Source organism: Lytechinus pictus, chromosome 19 (assembly GCF_037042905.1).
Source record: "Lytechinus pictus isolate F3 Inbred chromosome 19, Lp3.0, whole genome shotgun sequence".
Classification (NCBI taxonomy): domain Eukaryota; kingdom Metazoa; phylum Echinodermata; class Echinoidea; order Temnopleuroida; family Toxopneustidae; genus Lytechinus; species Lytechinus pictus.
In genome coordinates this window covers 11,098,935-11,107,201 of record NC_087263.1, presented here as the reverse complement: position 1 = coordinate 11,107,201, position 8,267 = coordinate 11,098,935, and positions in this window count along the sequence as shown.

Below are 8,267 nucleotides of genomic sequence, written 5' to 3'. Positions count from 1 at the left end.
AAACTCTCTATTGCCTCATGCCCTGAGCACCAATTCACATTATAAAATGAGCTAATTAAACAACGGGCTTTGTGTTTACTATTAACTAAAGGAAAATTAGCCTTTCGGAGAAATGATTTGGAAGTAGCCAATATTAACCTCGGAGTAAAAATCATCTACAATTAAGCCATGTTTAAGCTGCCAGATTACCCACGCGAGAACATTACTTCACTACGGTTTGTTGGTGAATGTAAATCAAGTGAATTGATTATTTTTACTATAATCATGAACATATTACTTTGGGATTATGAAGATAAACGCCAAATATAATGTCTTCATAATATTTTTAAATAATGATTCTGCATGTAAACATAGTTCACAGGGATGGCAAATTTAATGTTGGCTACCTGTCCAGACTGTACACTCTCCGAAAAAAAAGGTTGATTAACATATGAACCTATATTATACCCTCTATTGACTGTTGGTTAAAATAAAACTGCATCTCAAAGGAAGGAAGCCAGATGTTTCGTAACCAACAGTTGGTAGATTCATATGTAAACCACCCAACTAAGTTCATTAAAAACATTTTCCGAAAGTGTGTATGAAAGAGCCGTGGTGTAGTGGTTCTGACTCTCGCCTTGTAAACAGAGGGTCGTGTGTTCGAATCCCACCGCGCTCTAGCGTCCTTCAGCAATGCGCTAAAGGTGTTCACACTTTGCCCCTTTCGACCCAGGTGCTAAATGGGCACCAGGTAGGATGCGAAAGTTATTGTATGTTTGAATTTGCCAGCGCCATTATGAGGCTGCGATGAATGCAAGGAATGCTCCCCAGGGAGTGGAAATTGTGCACTTTTCGTGCGGGATTAAATTGAATCCAATGACCGGGGTAAGCTCGAAAGCGCTTTGAGCCGTCACTGTGAAAAGCGTTATATAAAAACTAGCAGTTAATATTATTATCATTATTATTATTGTTATTATTATTAGTAATGATAGTATTAGTAGTATTAGTAGTAGTAGTAGAAGTAATAGTAGTAGTAGTAATAGTAGTAGCAGTAGTAGTAGTAGTAGTAGCAGCAGCAGAAGTAGTAGTAGTAGTATTATCATCATCATTACTATTATCATTATTATCATCATGATCATTACTACTACTATTATTATCATTATATAGTTAGAGTGGAAGAACGTACATTTTCAATCTTGTTTTACAGCGGCAATAAGGTCATGAACATTGTGCACAGTGATTGTTATTACAATGAGCACACAATTTTCTCACCAAGGTGCACGTCTTCCTGATGGCTGTTTATAATCGGGAATTTTTTGGCTCTCACTTGGTCATAAATTATCATAAATGTGAATGATAGATAGCTGCTCTGATATTAATATTCTTACTCTCAGATATGCGGATACATGACGCAGACTGGAAAGCAGTGAAATGAGAAAATAAGCAATGCACAAAAACATGAAAATGAAATGAATTAAACCGGCCGGGGATGTTTCATGAAAGTTGTCAGCACTATACTACAATTGTCAGCTCAGACAGTTACCATGGAAACAGTTAGAGAAGAGTGCTCCCCAGCCAGTCGAAACCAATGATTTCATTGAAATTGTCCTAGCTGGAAACTTTAATCTAGCATCGTCTTTCAATGGTGTATACCAGTTTAGTGGCATAAAGAGCCCAAAGTAAATTAAGGGGCCAGACACGGCATATTGGGCAAATTTTCTAAAATGCCGCTAAAAAAGATGACTTGTTGAAGAAAAAAAAAATGTAATTTTGTGATAGATTTTGACATAATATTCTGAAAATAATATGACATTCCACCTTTATCCTTTCCTGTTCCTACTTTTTCTAATTTTTTTTTTATTGGTGGTGAAAATGTTGGGTCGTCCGCCCCCATGCCCCCTATCTGTACGCCAGTTCAGATAGGATACGTATATGTATAAAAGCCTAACGTTGTCAAACATGTCAAATGATGAAGTAAGTATAAACATATTTTCTTCCGGCATATAGAGGAAATGAATATCATTATACAGTTTTCTGTTCTCATTATTTAAGAAATACTCGGTAACTTGCTTAAGGAATAAGGGGTCGTTATTATGATTATTGCCAAGGCGTTAGACTCACCTGCTGTTTGATGCCGCCTATATATATATATATAATAGAAATAGTTTGCTTCGGCATATGGAATAAAATAATCATAAAAGGTTTAGTAAATGCCATAGAAATAAAATCATAGATTTTAAAAGGAGCAAAAAATCCTTTCAAAATCTATGATTTTATTTCTACGGCATTTACTAAACCTTTTATGATTATATATATATATATATATATAAATGAGGCAAAGTGGTAATGCATTGTACTTTGTTCCAACAGTTTATTTTGAATTCCAAATTTTCGACGTTAAACATACGTCTTCCTCAGGGATACAATAAACCCCTCAAAAAAAGTTTGGAAATCTGTGTTTGGCCTTTAATTTCTCACAATTTCCAATTTTACACGATGTATATTTTACATCATTCAAAAGATCATTTGATTCTCTATAAAATGATACCATGCTTGTTATGATCATGTCATCATGAAAAGAGCAGGATTCAAAAGTGTTGGATGAGGTCTGAATTGAAAAGCTGCAAAACGAGCAAAAAAAGTTTGGAAATCTGAGTTTGGCCATTAATTTCTCCCAACTCCCAATTTTACACAATGCATATTCGATATTATTCAAAAGATCATTAAATTCACTTTAAACTGATACCGCTTGTTAAGATCATGCCATCACGAAAAAAGCAGGATTCAAAAGTGTTGGATGAGGTCTGAATTGAAAAGCTGCAAAACGAGCAGAAATAGTCATGAAGGGTCAATTACAGAACATGATTCTTTTTGTCAGTGTCAATAGAGATGAAAATCCATTCAAATCAAGCCCCTGCTTCTGTACAGTGGTGATGGTTCTGTGAGATAACACGGTTTGAGACTTTTAGTCATGGTTTGAAATGCCCATGCATGTTTGTTTGTTGTGTGTTTGCTTGTGCAGAGGTGTGTTTGATTCCATGTTAATGTTGATGATAAGGTGCATGAAAACAAAAGAAACTGCTGAGAAACTCACTCATTACCACTGAAAAAAGAACAGTGACTTTCCATATTGTGTCATTTTGCAACTCTTGAATTTTGACCTTGCCCCATATTTCAAGGCACTGCACCTTATGTGAACCATAATCATATCATGTAGGGTATCATTTTAAAGAGAATGAAATGATCTATTCATTATTAGTAATTACACATTAATATTTTCTCAAATCCATGAGGAATTATCGATCAAAGTCAAAAGAAACCGCTGAGAAACTCACTCATCACCACGGAAAAAAGAACAGTGACTTTCAATATTGTGTCATTGTGCAACTTTTGCCCCACATTTCAAGGCACTGCACCTCCACATAAACCATAATCATATCATGTAGGGTATCATTTTAACGAGAATTAAATGGTCTATTCATTGATATTAATTACACATTAATATTTACTAAAACCGAGGAGGGGTTATTGATCAGATTTCCAAACTTTATATACAATGCGTATCAAAAAAAAGTTTACACTTTGAAAAAGCCCTGGGAATTAAAAGAAATACAACATGTGGGTAATTTTTTCACATATAATCTTGGGTTTGGGTCTCATCTATCCAATGAAAGTAAAAGTTTTGACGGAATGTTACACTCGAGTGAGCACTGTCCATTTTTGTAAAGCTCGCAGAAATCTGTTTGCGCAGAAATGCTTGTTTTCACCGCTGTGTCAAGGGGAAAGGGCAAAATCAAACTTACCCTTTTAAACATTTCTCACACATTTCCCTTGCACTTTTAGTCAATTGAAATAAAACGGATACATTCAAGCATTTTGTAACAATTTTGCCACCCAAATTGAAATTTAAACACTTAGTAAGCACAACCTTTACCCTTTTTGTGCCAGCTGGATCTGAGGACATAACTAAATCTGAACAAAAGTTTATATCAGACATCTCCAGCATTTTTTCACTAAGTTTTTATCATTTAAAGTGGGTTTACATTTCATTTTTCATTTAATACTTGTTTCTCCACACTTTTCCCAAGCTTGACAATGATTAACAAAATGAAAATCAAGCCTAAGCCATTTCATGTAAATCACAGCTCAGTGTAAAGCAAATATCGTCACGATGGCCTCGGTGTGTGGGGGAGTGGGGTTGGGTGAAATGCACTTTTTGAAGTGTTTTGGGCAAAGAAACAAGTCAAGAAAGGTAAAAGATATCTCCAAATCAATTTTACTAGCAATTCCACGTGTTCTTCATGATTAAGGTCTACTTTTATTCGCATAACTATTTCAAAGTTCTGCGCAAATCATTTTTCACTAACTTTTCAAAAGTAAGTGGTGCTCACTCAAGCAGAAATATTTTTCGACAGTTATATCGTCATTTGCTTAAATGGATCTGTACCAATGTTAAAATGTGGAAAAATCTTTAGGGTATTACAAATGTATAATTTTAAAGGATATTTTCAAAGTGTAAACTTTTTTTTGATACGCACTGTATATGATATGTATATATATATATATATATATATATAACGATATTACGTTCCGCGTGTTGGACATAGAAGATATCAATGAGGCAAAGTGGTAATGCATTGTACTTAGTTCCAACAGTTTATTTTGAATTCCAAATTTTCAATTTATTATCTTGATATATAAGCCTTTATCCTTTCTATTCTTGCATTTTCATGATTGTGGTGGCGTCATAATAAGTGATTGTTACGTAACAATGATATCCTCACGCGATAACTTTTACAGCCTGCGCCTCCAATATGCTTTTTTTATTATTATTATGATGGTGATGCTGTTTTGTGCGCGGTTCCATGACTACCACAATCATGAATGTTATTATTTCAGTTCTTGTCTCTGTGAGCTTTATTGTATCCCTGAGGAAGACGTATGTTTAACGTCGAAAATTTGGAATTCAAAATAAACTGTTGGAACTAAGTACAATGCATTACCACTTTGCCTCATTAATATATATATATATATATATATATATATATATATATATATATATATATATATATATATATATATGTGTGTAAAGTTATACATGTACAACAGCTTTGGCAACTCTTTTTTTATTTAAATATTGTAAGGAAATGGATGAAGAGAACAATGGTAGGCGTAGCTTAAATCAAGGTTCCCCAGAGCTATCTACCCTTTGGTATATATATATATATATACATGTATATACGTTTTGTTGCTTGTCATTTTTTTCCTGGAACAAAATGAGCTCGAATTGGTAGGAATAACTCTTTTTTGGAGGGTGTCAATATTTTTCCTGTACAAAATACCGCCCCCTTTGAAATGGAAAAACAGAAATCTTGGATCCACCCCTGCCCATGACCCTGGAGAGTAAGACTACCAGACCTGACGCCCCCACAAGAATACAAGCCCCGATGTAAAGAGAACAGGACGAGAAACGCAAATTGAATATGATGTAAGATATGAAATCTAGGCAAATTTATGAAAATACTTACCATTTGGGGTCATATTGTCAGGCAATAGACACGCCACCTGTCAAATTTGACATGAAACATATCATACAGTTAGATCCCGCGTGTACTGTATTCTGTATTGGGGAATTTCGCTTCTCACTTAATCTTCTCTGTTCGGATAGTGTGTATGCAGATAGGGCCAACTTATTTTTCAAACTCATTTTTTTTTCCTTAAAAAAAAGTATGGAATGCTCGTTTTCAAGCCATATTTTTCTTGAATGAGTTAATCATCTGTTTTGTTGTTGATGTTATTAAACACAGTAAAAACGTTCTTTCTTTTAAATGAAGCTGTTTACTACATATGAACGTTATAGTCGTTGCATTGACATTTTAAATAGTATATTCTTAAGCAAACAATTTTTATTTCTAATTCTTTGTTCTCAGTATATTAGGCATGGTTGTTTACATGCACTGTTAAACAACTACTCTAATGTTCATATGAAGGACCCTTGCGCAAAACTTGTTTTTTATTGTTCATTCGATTTACTATTATCTGCAAATGTAACATTGTTGCCATAGTGAATATTATTTTACATGCTGAAAACCCCTAACGATTCCAATCGACTGAGTAATAGGTATATACCACATATTCCTTGTGGTTACAAATCGCTATACAATTCTTCAAATACATGCCTGGCACTCAGTAGTGATATCACTTCAAATAAATGACTAGTTAAGCGATGAAAATAAACAAACAAATTCCTCAATTTCACACTTGGATAGCACTTCTTTTGAAATAACTAGGATTTAACTTAAATTCAGACCCTAATCAGCCTTATCAATTTTAGTCAATATTTATTGAATGTTGACATTTTTTCCATGGCTCTGGGAAGCTCCATCACCCTTGTTTTCAGCGCATCGCCTGGAAATTCCAGTGATAGGTACACTACAATCATGACAATAATTATATAAGCTTAGTTTACCATCAACACAAAGGACTGAGTCACATATCTCTCCCTTTTTTTTGGGGGGGGGGGGGTGGACAATAATCACTTTCATTTGGTAATGATTTTTAGTTGGTTTTCCTTTTAGCTTGTCAAACCGCTTTTTTTTTTGACCGGACAAAAGTAATATTCGATCGGGAGCAACCGCGTAGCCAGGATCTAATTTTGGAGGGGGTGGTAAGTGCACGCGAAGCATGCCAACACCATAGACAAATGGCCAACACTTACAGAACGCGCAAAGCGCGCTCCCTAGGAGGAGGGTGCAGGGAGGGGGTTCTCCTCCCACCTCCCGCGCGAAGCACGAAGGTTTTTTTTTTATCTCATCAATTTCAATCAAAGTCGCCTCTTGCGTCTCTAGCACCCTTATCAACTCGAATTCAGATGACTTGCTGTGATTATAAAATTAATGGGCGCCCAAAATTTGGTAAGGATTTAGGAATTCGAAATTTAACGCGCGAAGCGCGGAAGCTAAAAAAAACCTTTTACAAAAAAAAATGAGAACAAAAGTAATATATTTGTTTTTGTTTGATGGAAGTGACATAAATAAATTTGAATTTGAATTTGAATTTGAATATAACATGGAGAACAGAAGTGGTATAAAATGACTACTTTTGTCACATCAAATTTGATTGTAAAATCTATAGCTACATCACGATTCCTTATCTCGCAAAACAGAGTAGAAGACGGGTATATGCAGGGAGGAAATATTCCCTCCCGCGAATGGCGTTGAAGCTCTATTTTTACAAATTTCTCTGAAAATTTAACATGCTCTAATTTGTTAGACCAGCCCCTACCGCCCCCCCCCCCCCACTGGCTACGCGCCTGATTGGGAGTGAAGAATATATTAAATAGATTTTTCACTCCCGATCGAATATTACTTTAATCTAATTTGACTTTATTTATTCATTCATTATTTAAATTTATGTTTATTCATTTTCTTATTTATTCATTTCATTTATTTTGTAGGTGGGGGGGGGGGGGACTAGTCCAGGGGTGTCAAAATTTTCATGCTAAAAAGTCATATTCATTCGGAAGTGAACTGGAGATTTAGTTATTTATTATCATAAACATATATTTTTGTTTTTAAATCCGATGTATTTTGTCTATGGGCTCTAATTCGACTTTTATCAAAATTTAACATTTAGTTTGAAATTGTTTCGGTATGTCATGTTTTGGTCATGGGGAGCAGATATGATTGGGAATCAATCAGCAATTCAGTCATTGACTTTCCAGACTCGTGCGTTAAGAGCATTTCTATTATAGGAAACGGAGTGCGAGAATGTTCACACAGCCCAAGGCACGTACGTCGCGTTTTCGAATTAGAGCCTAAGGACCGTTCAGACACCTATTCCATCATACAGGAGTTCACATCACATCCGTGGTTTCTGTTAACATGGTTAATGAGAACGCTCTATTTTCAGCAATGCTGTCATGTATTTTTTCATTCCTAATAAGATGTGAGGTCAATCAGGTAAATTTGTGTGAACGCGGAGGGGGAATGATCGATTCCTTCTCATGTGTTTGTTTCTCGTTGTCTTTGTTTTTGTTAAGCAGGGGCACAATTACAATGTTACGACTTTTTGCCACCAGTTGCAGGCCATATAATGAGCCCCCCCCCCCCCAAAAAAAAAAGGGGGGGAGAGACATGGCACACGCGACATTTTAAGAAAATTGATAAAATAAAAGGAACAAAAAATAAAACACGTTGCGAGTGACCGAAGAGGTGAGCAAGAAAAAAAAATGAATAGGGAAAAAATTATAAATTTTGAAATCGGGCCTAATGTTTAGATGCAATAAT